General features: G+C 33.6%; 1 protein-coding gene across 1 annotated transcript in view; it reads left to right on the forward strand.

The window, feature by feature from the left end:
- The window catches only part of LOC126735205 (pikachurin), a 199,027-nt gene that overhangs the window by 30,890 nt on the left and 147,346 nt on the right, over positions 1-20,791 (forward strand). The gene's annotated exons all lie outside the window — the stretch shown is intronic.

A 20,791-nucleotide genomic window follows, 5' to 3' on the forward strand; every position in this document is an offset into this window, starting at 1 on the left:
ATGTAGCACCAGGTATAGAGCTAGGTCAGAGCAGCCAGCAGTAGATCAGTCAGTTGTGGTAGAACTTCAAGTACTTCCAACAAGTAGTAGCGGTCTTGTCGACGAAGTATCTCTGATTTTGCTTTATTTTTAAATTTGAGTAGAAGGGGGTTCTTTAAAGTGAATAAATTAAAAGAAGTTGTGGATTATTAATATAAAATGCTAAAGAAACAATATTAAATTTCATTCAAATATAGTAAAATAGGGATCTCCTCTAGTCTATTTGATGATCGAAACTCGTTGCTCACAGTTGAGAAACTGTGTATATTTTCTATAATAAATATAATTATTACTGTAAGGCCCAATATAAATAAAAAAACACGTCTAAGAACACGTGTATCATATATAAAAAGAGAAAGCACGGAAGACATCTAAATATATCTATCAAAATGATAGTTTCCTTTCACTATTTGTACACAAGCAAATACCCAGCGCTGAAAAATTCATACGAGGCTTGTAGCCTTCATATTTTCCAATATTTTCAGATTTTATTCGTATGATTGATAACTAAGTCTAAAAAGTATATAGAAAACTCGTAAATGTCGAGCACATAAAGGTTCTGAGTACATGTGGCCGACGTCCTAACTTAAAATAATTTATTCTAGCCCAATGCAACCCAATCCTTTTTGTTTATAGAGGTTTGGGAAAATCTACACACAGAGACTACTCTAGGGCTAGGCATTGGTGGTCTTGCGTTCATGATTTTCTTCTGAGCATTCCCGTTATTCCTTTAAAATTATATCATTCGAAAAAAGCTCTCCACATTATTTATATTTATTTCTATTTGGCATATGTTCCGAATCAGGTGTGTCTCTTTCTTCGCAGAAACGACATTTTCCATTTTCCTGTTTCCTAATTTTGCGGATATACATATCAAAGATTCCGTGTCCAGTTATCGCTTGAGTTACATAGTAATCTATTTCTCCCAATTTGTTGTTTTACTTCTAACATCCTTAACAAAATTCTTAGCCCATCCATCGTAAAATTGCCACTTGTATTGCCATTTTTTCATCAATTTAGTTCTCATTTCAGTCCTACTTATTCTCCCTCTTAAATGTATTTGTACACTCTCTTCAACCCATGGACGGCTATCGCCGCGAGTTGGAATAAATTCATTTAAAATTCAGGGGTATGTTCAAAAAAAAAACGCTCGGACATGTCGATTTTTATTTTTAACTGCGGGTTTTCTTACTATAATTTTATGTATACAGGGTGGCCCAAAAATAAGTTACGGTCATCAACGTAATTTTTTTAAATATAAACACCTATTTTTTATTTTAGATTTAGGTTCTACATCAAATTCTAAGTACATTTCATGTACCATGTCCTATACCTAAACTCGACCGTTGACGATTGAACACAATAAAAGGCTATTTTTGGAAGAGTTATTTATATCAAGCAACCTATCAGTTATTGTTTGGTTATTTACATTTGTGGTTGGTGTTTTTGATTGTTAACTTGTCACAATTTGTTGACATCAAATAATTTTGAGTGAATTTAGTTTGATTTAGATGCCTAAGCAAAGTTTTGCTTGTGTTAAGTTTATCAAAAGATAAAATTAAAATTTCAAAAAATGGTTACGTCTTAGTGAGCGAGAGCGAATAGAGATTTTGATGATGATTGGTTATGGAAACAGGATGCGCACTCGGATGGTCTGTGAAATTTATCATGCCAAGTATCCTGATAGGCCACGTATATCTCAAAGTACTGTCAGTAAAATAGAACAGAAATATCGGGATTTGGGTCATGTCAGGGATAATTATACGAAAGGTCGGTCAAGTATATCAGAAAAGAAGCAACTAAATGTTTTGCTGGCAGTTGAAGAAGATTGCCATAAAACGACTCGCACTATTGCGTTAGAAAATCAGATATTCCAGACATCTGTCGTTAAGTATTTAGGTATAAATAAATGGCACCCTTACAAAGTTCAATTGGTTCATGAACTAAATGAAGATGACCCAGATAGGCGTTTAGAATTTTGTGAGAGACTTATGCCATGCTAATCCACAATTTTCAAAAAAAATTGTATTTTCTGATGAGGCAACGTTTTGTCTTCATGGTAGTGTAAACCGGCAAAACTGCCGATATTGGGCTACTGAAAGTCCGCACTGGATGATGGAGTGCCACAGCCAAGTCCCTCAAAAAGTAAATGTTTGGGCGGGGGTGATTGAAAACAGGGTTATAGGGCCCTTTTTCTTTGAAGGATACTTGAATGGTGAGAGGTATTTAGAGTTTTTAGAAAATGACTTGGTTCCATGCCTTGCCACTTTATACCCCGATCCAGAAGACCCGTATATATTAGATAATTCCTTATGGTATCAGCAAGATGGAGCTCCAGCCCATTATACTCGTCCCGTGCGCCAGTACCTGGATACCGTTTTCCCTGGACGTTGGATTGGTCGGAGGGGTGCAATTGAATGGCCGGCCAGATCGCGGGCTCTGACTCCTTTAGATTTTTTTTTGTGGGGGTATCTTAAGTCCAAAGTTTATGTTAATCGGCCAAACAACATTGAAGACTTAAAAATTAGAATAACGGAAGAAATAAGATTGATAGAACCTTCTGTTATCGATAACGTTTTACAAGAATTTCAGCATCGACTGGGATATTGCCAAGAGGTTCGTGGCAGCCATTTTCAACACTTAATAAATTAACTAAAATATTTTTATGTATTCTTGCTTGATATAAATAACTCTTCCAAAAATAGCCTTTTATTGTGTGCAATCGTCAACGGTCGAGTTTAGGTATAGGACATGGTACATGAAATGTACTTAGAATTTGATGTAGAACCTAAATCTAAAATAAAAAATAGGTGTTTACATTTAAAAAAATTACGTTGATGACCGTAACTTATTTTTGGGCCACCCTGTATACATAAAATTATAGTAAAAAAACCCGCAGTTAAAAATAAAAATCGACATGTTCGAGCGTTTTTTTTTTGAACATACCTCTGAATTTTAAATGAATTTATTCCAACCTTTACGTTCGCACTGTATATTAGAGCCGTCCCGAATTATTAACACGTAACTGTAGAGTTGGCAACGTGGTAAGCCTGAGATGGTCAAGCGTGGGAGTCACGGAGGATTCCTGCGGGGAGCGGCATTGCCGTTTTGAGCATTATTCGGGTTATTTTAAATAACGTTTATCTGTTAATAATTTTCTGTTTTATGTTTTATTATATTTTATACTTAAATTTTGTTTGAGTATCTTTTATCAGAAGTGGCATTGGCCTACAAATCCACAAAATGGCAGAATTCAGTGCTAATTCGGACACTGCCACACACTATTCGATATTTTAAAAAAAATAAGAGCCGCTGGTCGCGACGTAGCTAAGACGATGTAGCCTTACCCTTATTCGATCCACAAAAAGTGGATTCGGGTGCATCCTCGTGGTGTGACGAAATTCAAAAATTCGCTACGGAATTCCGTTGGAGTGGCCGGGAACTTGTTGCCAGAGCTGGAGCTGTTTTAAAATGAGAAGCGAAAGTGTGGTTTGATAACTGGGAGCCGGATAGCCGAGATTGAGACACTTTTACTGCCAATTTATTTGCATTATTTTCACCAAAACAGAATCTTTCTGAGAAGCTAACGAGCTGTTGAATTTACGAGTGAGGCTTGCGAAATATACTGTGAGTATGCGAGAGAAAAATTGCTTTAATTTAATCGTAGAAAAATAAAATTTTCTGAGACTGAATTAATTGATTTGATAATTGGGAAAATTAAGAAAACTTCATTCGAATAGATGCACTTAATGGGGTTAAAACCACCATTGAATTATTGGTGTTATTATCTAGTTACACAAATAATATTAGAAAAACACCCCTTGAACTTGACGACGAAAGGGCTTCAAAACTTCACTTGATAAAGCCTAAACGTTGCTATATTTGATATTCCTCTGATAATATTCAAAATAATTGCCTAAATAAGCCTAAATAAGTTAAGAATTCTTATAATTTATAACCTAATAAGCAGAGTAGCCAAAAGGGAACAAAATTTCAAATGAAGTGTGCATTTTACTATAAATTAGGTCATAATAATGACTCTTGCTGGGCGACACAACAAAAATCGGAAAATTCTGGAAAGTCTAAGGTAAATTTTTGTGATCATGGTTTTCCAGAAAAATTGACTTAAATTGTCATTGGAGGTACCCCGTTACATTGTTTTGTCGACAGGAAAGAAAGGATTTGTCACATAGAACCTCATGATACACTGCTCACCGACTTCGGAAATAATTCTATAAGAACCATAGCTAAATCAACTCTTGTTGTCGAATTTGAATTTCGATATTCAGATATTTTGATATTTTTCGAAGTTAAAAATAAAGATTACAAGTGACCAAGTAATTAATTATTACCCGTATCGCATATCACCAATTGAAAGAGAAAAAGTTCGAAATATTATATCTGACTTATTAAAAAATAACATTATAATAGAAAGTAAGTCGTCATATGCAAGTTCGATATTACTTGTGAAAAAACAAAACGGAAGCGATCGTTTATGTGTTAATTATAGGGCATTAAATAGACTTATAATTAAAAGATCGATATCCGCTACTCTTTATCGACGATCAACTTGATCGCCTTGGACATGCAAAATATTTTACTATGCTCGATATGATCGCAAGGTCTCATTAAATACCTATTGCGGCAGATTCCATAAATAAAACCGTGTTAGTGACTCCAGATGGTCAGTACGAATATTTACATGTCCCATTTGGTCTCTCTAATGCCCCCGCTGTCTTGCAGCGAGCTTTTCATAAAGCTTTGGGATCCTTAAAAAATACGGTTAGTATTGTAACGAAATTTGGGAACACATTTTTATTGTCAACGTCAAAAAAAAACACTAACCTAACTCGCCTTAACTGTCGTTTAATTGTTTCCAAGGTAAAAACTGACTAAACAAAAAAAACTGATAGTCAAAGCAAGCAAGTATACAAATTCTATAAAATTAAAACTACAGAGATTTACAATAATATAACCCAAATAACCTAAATTGGGGCCAAAATGGGGCTCTCGAACAAGATGAACTACTTAAAAACTAAGCACTATAGTTTTTTCTAAGCAATTTTTCCCTAAACAAGAAATGTTAATTTTTTAAAACCTCTGTAGATTATCTGGGCAAAAATTTCTCAACTCATGGCATCAAACCTAGCCATAATAAAGTTGATGCTTTAATTAATTCTCCAATTCCTAATAATGTTAAGCAGACTAGTCAGTTCATGGGTCTTGCAGGGTATTTTTGGAAATTTATCCCTGAATTTGCCGCAAGAACCGCTTGTATTACAAAACTGACTAAGAAAAGTGAATTGTTTTTCTAGGGCCCTGAACAAAATGAGGCCAGAAAATATGTCATTAACCATTTATCTACCCAACCATTACTAACAATTTTTGACCCCCTTTTGGTTACTGAGTTGCACACTGATGCAAGTGCCATTGGATATGGAGCTATTTTATTCGAAAAATATGATTCTCAGCTAAAAGTGGTTGCTTACTTCATTAAGTGAACCACTACCGAAGAGGCCGAATACCACTCTTACGAGCTCGAAACTTTGGCGATAATTAATGCTGTAAAACATTTTCGAGTTTACCTTTTTTTGTCACAGACTGTAATGCTATCAAAGCCACTTCCCGCAAGAATGATATTGTACCACGTGTCGCTAGATGGTGGGCCTGTTTGCAAAATTTCGACTTCGAAATTGAATACCGGAAGGGGACATACGTAGCTTACGTAGATTTTTTTAGCCGGAATCCCCTATTGGCGACGCACGCTATTAATGTCATTACTGAGGGAACATGGCTAAGAATAACAACAAATAAGGGACCTAGAAACTCAAGCAATTACTGCCAAAGTACGAGCATGAGAATCTATTGTTAGCGATTTTATAATAAAAGGTGAAATCTTTACCGTAAAATTCCAAAAAATGGTCAAAATTTATTGCGGGTATATGTACCCAAAGGCAATAGACTCGCTTTGATTCGTATTTACCACGACGAACAATGTCACGTGGGTTGGGAAAAAACTTTGGAAAAGCTTAGAGGGTTATTTTGGTTTTCAAGAATATCCTCCTTTGTTTGAAAGTATATTTCAAAATGCTTAATTTGCATAACAGCGAAAAAATCATGCGGTCCAAAACAGAGCTTTTTACATCCGATCGAAACAATAAATATACCATTTCACACAATCCATATTGACTGCGTTGGCCCGTTTAAAATTACCGCGGATAAATTTAAACACGCATTAATTTTTGTGGACGCTTTTACCAAGTACGTAACGATATATCCTTTTAAAACGCTATCGGGAGCAGAAATGTGTAAATTCTTAAGAATTTGATAACGATGTTTGGTACGCCTATGCGTATTATAAGTCACCGTGGTACAAATTTTACGAATAGAAAAGTAGAAGAAGATTGTATTCTCTGATCTTAATATTCAGCATCATAAAATTGCAGGGGCGCCTCGCGCTAATGGGCAAGTTGAACGATACGTTGCGTCGCAACAATAATAAATTATTGACTGCTGAGGTTCAATATAATATGTCAGAATGCCGAATGGGCGAGCGCGCTGCCTAAATTACAACTAACCCTTAATTCCACTATACATAAAACAACCGGTTTTTCTCCCTTGCATCTTTTAATAGGCAAAAACACAAATATTCCTCAAATTCAGGCAAGTGTTAATTCAGTTTACGATGATAATGACGTTATTGATGTAACAAATGATATAAATCTCGCACACGATCAAGCGCTCAGCAGCAGAAGCAAAGATTTGACAGTAAGCGGTGAGACAATAAAGTTTATGGCGTCAAAGATTTGGTATTTTTCCAACAACAAAACCACAGCATAAAGAAACCAGCAGTCTCACTCCGCTCGAAAATGTAAGCGAACTAATAGCATCCTTAGCCATGCCGCAGCCACGTTCTCCGGATGCCGAGCTCACTGTTTATCGAACTGTGTTCATAGGTGTATCGCCTAGTTCAGCGCCGTACTTAGTGACTATTTTAATAGCATTTTTACAAAGCGTAGCGTTTTTTATAAAAACTTTTGTATTAAAAGAGGGGTATGTCAAAAATTATTAATGAAGCAAAATAATTGACTTTGCCAAAGTTTTTAATAGCTGCAAATTTGGCTGTATGGCTTAAATAACATAATTAAGCATCAATTAAAAATGCAGCAATGTAATTTTTTTTTTTTTGGATTTTTAAGGACATTATTTATATTTCTGCCATTTTAACAGTGTTGCCATATTTAAAAGAGTTGCAAAATTGTATACTTTTACTTTAGTTGGTACTTAATAATATAACAAAAATTCGCAGATGTTAGAATTGTTTTGAATTGTTGCCAACTATTTGTCTTTATTTATTGGCCTAAGAGTTTCTATTTGTTTTGATATATTACTTTATTTGTATAATTAGTTATCCTTAAACTACTATGTAGTCAGGTGTTAATCTAAAAGCGTTACTATACAGGGTGTTAATTAAGTATGTACCATAAATTATTTAACAGGCGATTGTTTGAGTAATTTTAAGACAAAAAGTTCATATGAACATAGGTCCGCAAGTTCTCTGGCGGTGTTATTTATAACATTAAGGAGCTAATTTACCCCTAACATGATTAAATTTATTAGGTCCAGTGTAATCTCGAACGGGACCTGAAGAAATATTTGTGGCAAAAAAATTGGGGCACCTCAATTTTGTGCCATTTTTAATATGTTATTTGATTTACTCAAATACAAATACAACTTTTTCGTATCTCGCTTATTTTTCGAGAAAAAAAAAGTCCACTTAATTGCATGTCCCTGGATCACACAAGGAATTTGGGGAAAAGTTTCATTTGGAATTTATTATTAACTAAGCAAGATACAAAAAAAATTCAAGAGACAGAAAAGTTTTATTTGTATAATCCACAGAACATAATAAAAATTGCACAAAAGTCAGTGGCATATATTTTAGTTGTTAAATTTTAACACCCTGTATATTGAGAACGAAGAATTTCTGGACATATATTTATATGAACTTTTTGTTTTAAAATTACTCAAAGAATGGTCTCTTAAATTTATAGTACATACCTAATTAACTTCCTGCACGGATTATTTATATTAAAAAATCAATATTTGTACTATGTAGGTATTTTTATTTTACAAGATAATAACATCTAAAAAAATGTTTAAGTCCGGCTCTAGCCAAGGCAAAAGCCGCGTGGACCGTAGCGAGTGTCAGCGGCATCCCTTCTATAAGCAAAAATGCCTCGCCTGCGTTAGTACACATGCACCGAACTCGCTTATTCAAGCCAATGTATTTTTATTGAAGTGCGACTGCTGGTTTCTTTATGCTGTGACAAAACCCTAGAGTAGCAAAACTGGATGCAAAGTTTACGGGGCCGTATGAAATCCTAAAGTTACTTCCTGGTGACCGTTATGAGCTCAAAAATGTGTCTACTGGTAGAGTCCAAACAGCACCAAAAGATCGTTTAAAGTCATTTTCATTGGATAATGATGGCTGTTGTGAGGAACTTGATGGTAAGCACAGCACTATTTTTGTAGGCGTGTTAGAGAGTCAAGTACAGATCAGGTCAATTCCTGAGGAGCATCTCTGAACTTATAAAATTATCTTGTTTGTTAGTAAAGTCAAGTACAGTTTAGAAAAAATCCTAAGGAGTACCTCAGAACTTATACAATTATTTTGTAAGTGTAAAAGTCAAGTACAGGTTAGGAAAAGTCCTAAGGAGTCCCTCTGAACTTATACAATTATTTTGTGAGTGTAAAAGTCGGGTATAAGACCCTTACTAACACAAGTTTTTATTGCTGCAGCCATAGTACTTGAAAAAAGTTGTAAAGCCAAAGAACATGACATTTTTTCAAAAGTATTAGAACTAATATGTCTTTCAGAAATTTTCGGCAGAACTCTTGCTCCTGGCGAAGATCTGTCAACATCAAAAGTTTTTTGAATAACGCTAAATTTAATTGTTTTCGCACCTAATTTAAAAGATCCTGAGAGCAAATTATTTCTAATACTTTTGGAAATATGGGGAACGTCATATAGTGCAAAAATCTTACTGCCATTAAAATAAAAATAAGGATTATCTCTAGTAACTTTTGGCAACCTAAAAGCTGCCCTGTTAGGAGTTCCTTGGTCACAAACTAAAGTTTTTGGAATAAAGCCGATCTCATGTAAACATTTTAAAATATATTCTATTAATAATTTTAAATTTTTACTGGATGTCGAACCATGAGAAAAAAAGTAGGATAATGGAAATTTCCACGAAGGATATATGCCCCTAATAGAGAAAACTAAAACATGTGTTGCATCTTTTGGTTTTTATCCTAGGGGCCCTAAATCTTCAAAACCTTCTATTATATCTAGTTTTTTATTATATGCTAGACATTTCGCCGAAAGCTACTAAACATTTTTGTTCATTTTTTTTCCATACCTGCACATTTTGGTTTCAAACAAGTTTGAATGTTTTTATCGATGCCAGTTTTAAAGCTATTTTGTCCAATCCATTTTTGTATTGTTGAAATTGTTGGTAAAATAATCTCTTTCTTTCTTAAAAATGTATAAGGCGATGGTGATTTGTAGTAAAGTTATACTGCTAATTCCTTCTCATTTTGAGAAAACAAGGTACGCCGTTTACCTCTTATCTGCATCATAACCAATGTTTTTGCAGGTATAGATAAAAATGATAAAAAGGGTAAAATGTTCAAAATGGTAAATTTTGACCTATTTACTTTTTCCCTCAATCGAGTCACTTTCTTCTTTATGCTATCAATTTTCTTTTTCTGAAAAGCTATTGTTCGTTTGAGTTTTAACTTCCTAGGAGTAATTGGAGTTTGGAGTTTTGGGATATATATCCCAATAATATCGTTGATTTCGATCAGATTTTCTGTTTGATATCTTAGTTTCATCTTGCAAGTACTTGAACTAGTATCAGGACTGCTATGCGTCTCGAATCGCTTCATATCGGCATATGTTCTCTTAGGTGACAATACTTTTAAAGTTTCTTCACTGTTTAAAAAGCATTTAAAATTTATAGGAACGGCATTATCTTTGAAATAATAGTTTTTCTTCGGCTTATAATCGTTTGATGTGAAATGTTTCTCACAAATATATTTATTCTTTAGAAAATCCTTTGACACACCGACAAGTTGAACATTTCCTGAAAACCCATGTAAAACTTAAGCATGGCAAGTGGAACACGTTTTTTTTTTTAAATCCAGTTATAGAAAATATTTTTATTAAATAAAAAAAATTATTACGCTAAGCTAAAGAAATGCGCGTCAATATTTTGCAACAACAGACACTAAAAAATGTTATATTACAGACGCAGATCTTCAACTAGATTAAGGTTTGTAATCTAATAAAGTGAAAAAAAAACAATCAAATTTCATTTTTTTTCAATCGCGAAATTATGCTATTATAAATATATTCTATCCCTGTTGACAATGAAATCATTGACCATATCTCATTCATTTGATTTTTAAGAACTTTAAAATTTAGATCATTGATCTAAATTTTAAGAACTCTTATCCTGATTAACGATAAATCAAATGTTTTGCATTATCAAGAAATAATTAATGTTTCATTTTTTCGTAATTATCTAAAGTTATTGAACAAACATTTTTAAAAGAATACCCCCTGTACCGTGTTTTAAAAACAAAGGCATACTTGTAATATGTCGTTGAAAAGTAATATATCGCTCTATCAAATGGCATAATAAAATATACAGTGCTTTCATTTCAAAACGATTCACCCTTAATAACTTTCTTAAAAAAAAAAAAAAAAAAAAAAAAAAAACACGTCAAATTAGATATACAGGGGCACGTTTAATTATGCATTTACCTTAGAACATTGAAACGCTTGAATTAGTAAACAACAACTTTGTTTGAGTTCAACATGTGCACAGGGGCCAGAGGGGCGTTTTGTTTACAAACATATTTGCCGATTCTCTATTGTCAAGTCGACGAAAATTTCCAACGGAGGAAATTTTTAGCTATATTTTAACAACCATTATAACGTTAATTTGACTTATTTGTATTGTATTTTAAAGGATAATTTAAAATAAAAAGAATAAATACTACAATTAACCTATCTTAAGAATAAATATAATATCCTTAAGCAAAAAAAAACAAAATTATTAACATTCTTATCCCTAAAACTGCTTCTAAAAAATTTGAAGCGACAACACCGGAGCTTAAGCGCCTGAGCCATACGCGTAGTGTCCTCTGTCAAACGGCTTTTTCTTTATTTTGGGAATTCGTGTATTTTCTTTCATTTTTGGTTTAAAAAGGAAAAAGGCCACATTTTAGTGTTTTTTTTAAATTGCTAGGATGGCAAAAACTTGTGTCGTTTGTGCCGCATCATGATAAAAAGGTGATTCAAGCCGATCTTTTTACAAGTAAGTACCGATACTTTCATAACATCACATCATGGAGTTACCATCATCATAAACGTAGAATAGGGGATCTTATAGATATAAACCTAATAAAAACTTGAATGTGAAAGTGTGCGTAAAATACCAAAATATTTATATTTTTAAATCTAAATCTAAATCTTTTGAACATATTCATCTATCAATAGGGTATAAAAAATATAAAACTAGAATTTTGTCCCTGGTTTTATTCCAGGATTTTATGTTTTTTTTGTTGTTTGGCAGAAAGAAGGCATAATACTCATGTACCTATCTATATATAGTTATGTTTTTTTAATATAGACATTAGGTAGATAGATGAAATTACTAATTTTTTATTGCCTTTAAAGAATTTTGAAATTTATTTAGATATTGATATCTATGTATAAAGTTAATTTTGACTTTCCCTAAAATTTGGTCGATAATTTTTTTTTGTTTTACCATATTGCAACTTACAATAATATATATAGTAATTGGCACCACATATTAATTTATTACTGTAATTTTTTTTGCTTTTTGATTAAATATCAAATACTTATTATAGATTGCCTAATATATGCCCAAAGGGAACAATGGATTTCATTGATGGAAATCAACACAATTAAAAAGAACATATTTGTTTGTTCAGATCACATCCTTAGAAGTGATTTCTTATATAAGGAAGGTAATATTATCAGTAGCCAGACTTTATTTAAAAAATCAGCTCTACCTCAAAGGTAATTTTTTTTAAATATATTTTTCTAGTATAAAAAAATCGTCACAAAAAGTATTAGTGTTACTCATATAAGCTTTATTTATACCTAATACTTATTAAATTAGGTATGTGTGTAAAACTATTTTTTTACTAGAATTTCTGATGCACTGGTTAAAAACACAGCAGCCGATAATTGAGTTAATTTACCAAGTGATCTACCCTTCAAAGCTGCAGGGGTAGTTTTCCTGAAGAGTGCAAAAACTTCTTTAGCTTCCAAAATGGTATATAGTACAAACAGTGAAGGAAATATAGACAAGTATGGATAATTAAAATAGATTAATATTCTTGATACACCAAATTTTGTATAATTACAGATCTGATCATTTATCATCAACAATAACTGCATCTGAGATTAATAGTTCTACAGTAACCGTGGGGCTAGGTCAATAATTACTATTTCTTATCCAAGCCGTTTTTGTTTAACTGCTACACATTTCCTGACTATGCTAAGGAAAACGTAAAAAATACACTCAAAATAGACTACTAGTTTTATGTATCATCCTATTATATATATCTTATTTAAAAGGGATATAGTATTTTATTGTGTTATATTTATTTAATTAAATGCAATTAATCAAATGTATGATATTACAAAGATTCTTTATAATAACATACATTTTATTGATCAATTGGATTATTATAATACATTTTTTTTTACTTTTTTTTTAATTTTGGTAATACTGCATTTTTAGGTACATTATTCTAGGGTAAAATTAAAATTTGAAGATTGCAAGAAACAAATTTGTGCCAAAGAAATCGAATTAGATGTCTCAAGTCATTATTAAAATACTTTTAATTTCCATAAAAATGCTGCCTTTTATTAGGACCTTCCTCTAACGAAGTCCGTTAAAAAAACACATAAATAGCTCATAAATGGTAATATTACTTATACTCAACTCTATAATAATTAATAAAAATTTATCAGGTAAATATTTGTTGACGACGTTACTAGTGCTTGTATCGGTGGCATCAACAATGCGATCGAGCGGCGTTGCGATGCCATTACCGTTTTCTCGTTTCTTAGTACTTTATTTTTATTTATTTAACGTATATTGACTTCGATATAGAGTATCTTATCAAATTTATTTAAAAAAATTCCTGATATTTTATTAAAGGGGAGCAGTAGTATTGTTCTGAGCCTTCGGAAACAACTGAAAATTTTTATGATATTATAAAGTGATTTTTGCCATTTCTCTATAAGCATGTTGCAAGCAAACAAACCTGCCCATAGTTCCACGGCATGCTACTTCTAGCCTTTCAATGTTCTAAGGCATTTACTGAAGTTCTGCCAATCACCTTCTCAACTCCAGCTAACGTCACTTTAATATGTCGAATGGGAACCCCCATCGTGTGATACATCATAGTAAGCAGCGTAAAATTCTCTATTCAACGGTACAAAAAAAAATGAAATCGGTAAATGTGTAAGCAAATAGTTAGCGAAAATGTCTAAATGCATCCTAAAGTTCAAATTTTTTTCTTAAACACAATCTGAAGTTTTAAAATTTTTAAGATAAAATTTAAACATTTTTGTTAGGATGTATAAAATAACTCAATATTTGTAGCTAAACAAACCCATATATCTTATATAAATATTTTTATAATTAAATCAAAATATACATAAACGCAAAATAAGCCATAGTATTTTTTTTAAGGACTAATAATTTTCATTTTATATCGGTTTCAACTCACCAGAGTTCAAACCCCATTTTTCACAAACATCTTTCCTTTTTACAGGAAACCTAAACATTCTAACTTGTGAATTGCGTCTTAAAATACCGCAATTAACATATTGACATTTATCGCCACCTGGAGCAGACATTCTTATAGAATACTTGGAAAATAAAATCACGCGCTATTATATTACTGCCTAAATCCATAGTCCAAAATGAAATAATATAATAAAATTAACAGACGCCGGCCGCCGGCGCTACAGCGGCCGCTCTCAGTTCGGCAACGTGGCTTCGGCCGAGAACCAAACACGGAGGGGCAAAGGTCGGCGCCTGCAGATTTTCGGCAAGCTGCCGGCGTTTCGAGCGCCGCTTTTCGAGCATTGGAGGATGTATCTGTTGTGTTCTTAGATCTGTGGTGGGAGTCACGGAGGATTCCTGCGTGGAGCGGTATTGCGGTCTTGAGCATTGGTCGGGTCGTTTTAAATAACGTTTATTTGTTAATAATTTTCTCTTTTATGTTTTATTATATTTTATACTTAAATTTTGTTTGAGTATCTTTTATATATACAGTACTGACAAATTAATATTACACATAGGAGACTAAAAGGTAGTATACCTAACTACAAGGTATGACAAAGAAAAAAATTTATCTCCACCAGATATCGTTCCGACACCTGTCGCTACCCATTGGTCACACATGAGGCGCGAGTTATGTGACGAGCCACCCTGTAAACTACACAGAAGCCAAGATGCTGACCCTGCAGTTCTCCCGAAACCAAACCATTGTGTCCGCCATTTTTCATTAAGCCAATTGTAGCCCGTTATTCATGTAGCATATACTTATTGTAATTTTAATTAATAAATTGTTTTTAAAAAGGAAGTTCGGGAGTTTAAGAATTTAAGTCGCGTAAGCCTGGGAGCCGTGCACTCCTCTGGGCGCTATTTTGTCGCGACTGTCCTAGTTGGCTCTGTAAAAGCTTTAGTTTTTTCAAGATAAACTGATCTATTAATTAATAACTATTGAAAGAAATAAAAGTATCTAATAAATGGCTAAATCTCTACCTAGCTCATTTTCTTCTTAAATAGACTCCTCTTTTTTTTTAAATAAAAACAAAATTACTTCTCATTGCCTTGAAGAGTAATTATTAAATAGAACAATTAATATGCACAAACTAAACCTCCATAATATAGGTTTTGCTGATTTGTTATACCTACCTACTTAACAAGTAGCCTACATAGATAAAATAGTGCCCAGAAGAGTGCTTGGCTCACAGTCTGACGCACCTCATGTATGACCAACATGTGGTGACGCAACTTCTACCTTTAAGCAAGTGCCTCACAGTCCCGCGCGTGTATTTTGTACGTGTATACGCGGGTATAGACGTACAAAAATCACGGCCAATCCGGTGTCTAACTGTTGGAATGATATCTGGTAGGGATACACTCTTTTTTTGTCATACCTTAGTATTACTAAACCATATTTTACCATATCCAAATGGCGGATGAAATTTGGATGCGCAGAGGCAAAACCTTTTCACCAAAGGGTTTCCTCCAGTCAAAGAGGCCTGTTAGTTTTCATTACAGTGTTATAATCAAGATCAATTAAGATTAGCTTACTATCAAAAATATTAAAAATTGGAGATATCTAAAGTCGACCAGAACCGGTAGTATGTGTGACCAAAGGGGAGGAATTCCGGTAGTGATATTCCAAGCAACTGGATATGGATGTGAGTAGAAGACATAGATAAGGTGAAAGCAGCAGTAAGAATAAGAAATACAAGTAGTTCTACAAAATAGAGTCCTAAAAATAGAGACCACATGTGAGGTTTGGCATGGTGTGAGTTTCATGGAATTCTTTTGGTTAAATAAATTTAATTCAATAAATTTTTCTTTTTGAAAAGTTGGATGTATTGATGTTTATTTAACGCAAATTGAAAAGCATGCAAATAAAATGATAATTAAATAAAGAAATTGAAACATCAACTTAGGAATGTGACATATGCTAACTTACCGGGGATGAAATTTGGCCTTTTCTAAGTTGTTATTGGCATAAAAATAATTTTAAAAAAAGCAGGAGATCCTACAAACTCTCTAGCCTATTTATCAAATCAGCAAATTAGCTAAATTAGTATACACTAAAATTAGGCCGATTGAAATCCGCACTTAGCGATACTATCTGGAGTCTTTAATTCCAAGATGAAAAATGATCTCTCAACCCAATTGTGCCAAATGGTTTCTTCAAGATTTTACCATGTATAAGTAATTTGTCAACCTTGGAATCTTTCAGAAATGTTGACAATATTTAGCATCTACTAGGTAGTACTTTAAGATTTCTAGGTACCAGCCACAATAAAACTGAATGCAGAATAAGATCTTTAGAAGAAAATCAATATTTATGTTTGACAGTCGATTCATTTTACAATCTTACTGAAATGGAAACAACATTTTATTTACAATAAAAAGATATGAAAATAAAGGGCATCCAATTTCAACTACCGCAGACCTCATATATACATATAATGGAATCTCATTCCAATTTTCAGACCAACACTAGTCGGCTTAAATCAAATGATGGTTCTTAATGCTATTCAACTGGTCTACTGAAGAAAAATATTAAACAAAGTTCTATATTTACTTTTCTCATCTAATAAGGGTTTTCCTTCTGTTTCAGATTGGGTGTATGAGGAGGGAGCCTCTCTCTATGTATACCTTTAGTGTATTATACAGATCGTGTTTTCGTTCGTTATAGGAAAGCGCATACGAAATTTTGCAACGTCGCGCGTGTACGAGTGCCTGCGACAGAGCACTGCCCCGGCCGGCCCGAGGACGGGATTAGTAAACATCTGACTTTCGTGGGAGCTGCGTCGTTTGGCGACAAAATGTCCCAAAATATTGATAGTACATGCAACCCACAATTGCCACGCCGTTTTTCTTGAGGTCAAAGGGATCGATTAATATAATATAATTATTATAAAACCAAGACACAACTTACAATCTTAAAAAGACACAAATTACAATCTTAAAAATGATTCGTTAGATGCAGAGCGAGCGGTAAGACTGAGTCGAGTCACCTCTCGGGTATCAGTCTCGCATGGACCCACCTTGTTGTTATGTCTACCAAAATATAAATAATACAGAGGCACTTTTTCAATCGTATTTATTAATCAGTTTTATGCCGCTATGCGATATTTATCATATCGCTAACACCCCTTATCGGTGGAATTTCAAAAAGTTCGTTCGTATCCGGAGCCTACATTATAAAAGGCATCCGTTGGCAAAATTTCACGTTTCTAGCTATTGTAGTTTGGGCTCTGCGATGATGAGTCAGTCAGTCAGGACAAACTCTTTTATACAGGGTTACTGGTAATTCGATACATTCCTTTGGAGATGTGATAGGGGAGGGGGTAAGAAGTAAATTGAACCCTAATATGTATTATGCAAAAGTTGATAGTTTTCGACATATTTAATTTTTTCTGTTTTTCTTCAAAATGTAGACCTTAGTGGTTTAAAAGGCAGTTTCCAGAAAATCCGCTGTATATTTTTTTGACTTTTTAGGCAAAATACATGCTCAACTCAATAGTGTTACCTTTGTAATGGCAAAAGTCCCGCAAATAGTTGTAACCATAGGTAAATTCTCGATGCAAAGTGTAATTTTTTTTTAAATAAAATACTACACTTTCTAGTGGATATTTTTAGAAAAAAAATTATGCTACATTCTTCAAAATTTACGTAAAACTTTCTTATTATCTAAGCTAACTCATAGGCTATAAATGCTACCAAAAATTTTAACAGAATTTTGTATTTTTATTATTAATAGTAAGAACGCACTTGAAAAATGCCAATTTACTTCTATGGTATTTAAGTACTATAGCAACAATTTGTTTTTTTAATTTTATTGTTAAAAATTTGATGTGTAGATAGTCTGGCAGCAATAATTGTTGTGGAAAGTAGTTAAATTACGAGTTTCGAGTTTATTTTTCTCGTGTTTTCAAAGAAGGTATTCTATTGGCTTCTGCGCTATGGCCACGTTTACTAACGCTGAATATGCAGATATTATGTTTGTTTATGGGTTTTGCAATGGTAATGCCGCGGAGTCTCGCCGAGAATACCAACGTCGCTTTCCGAATCGCCGCATTTCAAATGTCCGTGTTTTCGCTTCGACCTACCGAGCTATCGCTGAAACTGGATCCGTAAAACCAAGAAGAGGTGACGCTGGCGCTCCTTGCGTATATCGAGCAGAAGATGAGGAGGAAATATTAAGACATTTTGAAGACGATCCAACCACATCCACTAATGCCGTAGCGCAGCAAACAGGATCATCGCAATGGAAAGTTTGGTCCACGATTCGGCAAATGGGAAGCCATCCTTACCATTATACGCCTGTCCAAGGATTGGAAGAAGGGGACCCGATAAGAAGGGTAGAATTCTGCAGATTTATTATAAATTCTGATGCAGACAATAGAACTTTTTTAACCGACATTTTGTGGACGGACGAGTCAAAGTTTCGTCATGAGGGCATTACAAATTTTCATAACCTTCATTTTTGGGCCGAAGAAAATCCCCGTTTAACAAGAGAAACGGGGATATTTATGCACATTTTTTACGACATGACCTACAAGATCTTTTTGACGATATTCCTCTCGCCGTTAGAGGACGAATATTTCAACATGACGGCTGTCCAGCTCATTTTCGGCGGTCAGTTCGGCAGTTCCTGGATGAACGTTTCCCGAATCGTTGGATTGGTAGGTCAGGTCCAATAGCTTGGCCAGCACGAAGCCCTGACTTAACCCCGCTTGATTATAGCATATGGGGTCAAATAAAAGCACTGGTTTATGCAACCCCAATAATTACCCGGGAAGATCTTATCCAAAGAATAACCAACGCTGCCCAGCAGATCAGGAATACCATAACAACTAGAACAACAAAGACTGAAATGAGAAGGCGCTGCCGAGCCTGTATTCGCAATAGAGGCTCTCATTTTGAACAAGATTTGTGAAGGTAAATACTGATAAATGCGTTACTTTACAATTTATAATAAAAATACAAAACCATGTCACCTAACTTTTAAGCATTTGTATCCTGTGAGCTAGCTTAGGTAATAAGGAAGTTTTAAGGAAATTTTGAAGAATGTAGCATAATTTTTTTTCAAAAAATATCCACTAGAAAGTGTAGTATTTTATTTAAGAAAAAAAAATTACACTTTGCATCGAGAATTTACCTATGGTTACAACTATTTGCGGGACTTTTGCCATTACAAACGTAACACTATTGTATTGAGCATGTATTTTGCCTAAAAAGTTATAGTGGATTTTCTGGAAACTGCCTTTTAAACCACTAAGGTCTACATTTTGAAGAAAAACAGAAAAAATTAAATATGTCGAAAACTATCAACTTTTGCATAATACATATTAGGGTTTAATTTACTTCTTACCCCCTCCCCTATCACATCTCCAAAGGAATGTATCGAATTACCAGTAACCCTTTATATATAGATGCTGTGTTTTGCATAATGAAAATTAAAGCGTTATTCTAATAAAAAATAAAATATCAACTCTGATAAAAATATAATAAAAAATCAGAAATAAAACTCTAATAAACAAACTTTCAATTTTTCATTCAAACAATCATTTTTTAAATAAAAGGCTCAAATAAACCGCCTTCTTTTGCTAAACAAAAACTTAACCTATCGTAAAAGCTATTTCGCACCTCCAAAAGAGGTTCAGGTAAAATGGAATTGGCACCTTCGACAATTTTATTTCGCGACTCCTCTAAATGTGTTGGCCTACTAAATTCATGCTTGTAAATGGTCTGCTTAAGGTAACCCCACATATAAAAGTAATTTGGAGACAAATCTGGAGATTTAGGAGCCATTTAATATCGCCAGTCCCACCAATAAGGCGGTTAGGAAAAGTATTTGTTAAAAATTCTTTTACCCTAGCCGTGTTATGAGGACAGCCATCTTGCTGAAAATAAACCGATCCCAGGTCTACATCAGGTAGGATTTGAATGGCAGGAAGAACTTGGTTTTGCAGCAACTTAAGGTACTTTTGGGAGTTTAAAGTACCATCAATAAAAAATAGCTCTATAACATTGTCGCCCAAAATACCTGCCCAACAATTCAATTTCTGAGGATACTGGGTACGAAACTGAAAACTTCTGTGCTCGTTTTCCTGAGACCAATAACAAACAATGGAAGGATTGTATTTGCCATGTAATGAAAAAGAAGATTCATCAGAAAACAAAATATTTTTTTAAAAATATTCGTTTTCACTTCAACAGGTGGTTCTTTAACAGGTGGTTCTTGACGTTTTGTGTGGCATTTTTTACAATCTTGAACACAAAAAGATGCCTCAAAATTTGTAACCACATTTAAAACCGTTTTTGCACAAGGAATCGGTCTATTCTCAAATGTCACGGAAAACAAATCTCTACATTGTACTGCCGAATTGCCTCCATAAAACCATTTAATTAGTTGAACTCTTTCGGAAGGAGTATAAACAGCCATAGTGAAAAAAACACGAAGATAACGCTCAAAAATGATTAATGCAATGTAGTAACACAGCAAAGTGAGGTCTGCTGACTCCCGGTTCAAAAAATAAAAACGAAAAATTCCGCCGCCTGCAAGCCGCAACCAAGCGGTGTTGCCATTATTTTGGGTAATACGTAGCTCACGATAACATGATCTGTATATCGAATTAGAAATAAATTATTTAATGAAACCATGGTCACGATTTACTTTATATTTTCAAAAAATTAGCGGTTAATGTTTAATGTTTGTCTTTAAAATTAAAGATAATTATCTGAGCATAAATATTTAATTTTTGTCTTAAAATAAAACCTTAACAATTTTAATTATTTATTTCAATTTGGATTGCTTGCCAAAAGAATAAATATTCTTATCCTAAATAAGAAAAAAACTCTAAGAGTAA

This window comes from Anthonomus grandis, chromosome 4 (assembly GCF_022605725.1).
Source record: "Anthonomus grandis grandis chromosome 4, icAntGran1.3, whole genome shotgun sequence".
In the NCBI taxonomy this organism is placed as follows: Eukaryota; Metazoa; Arthropoda; class Insecta; order Coleoptera; family Curculionidae; genus Anthonomus; species Anthonomus grandis.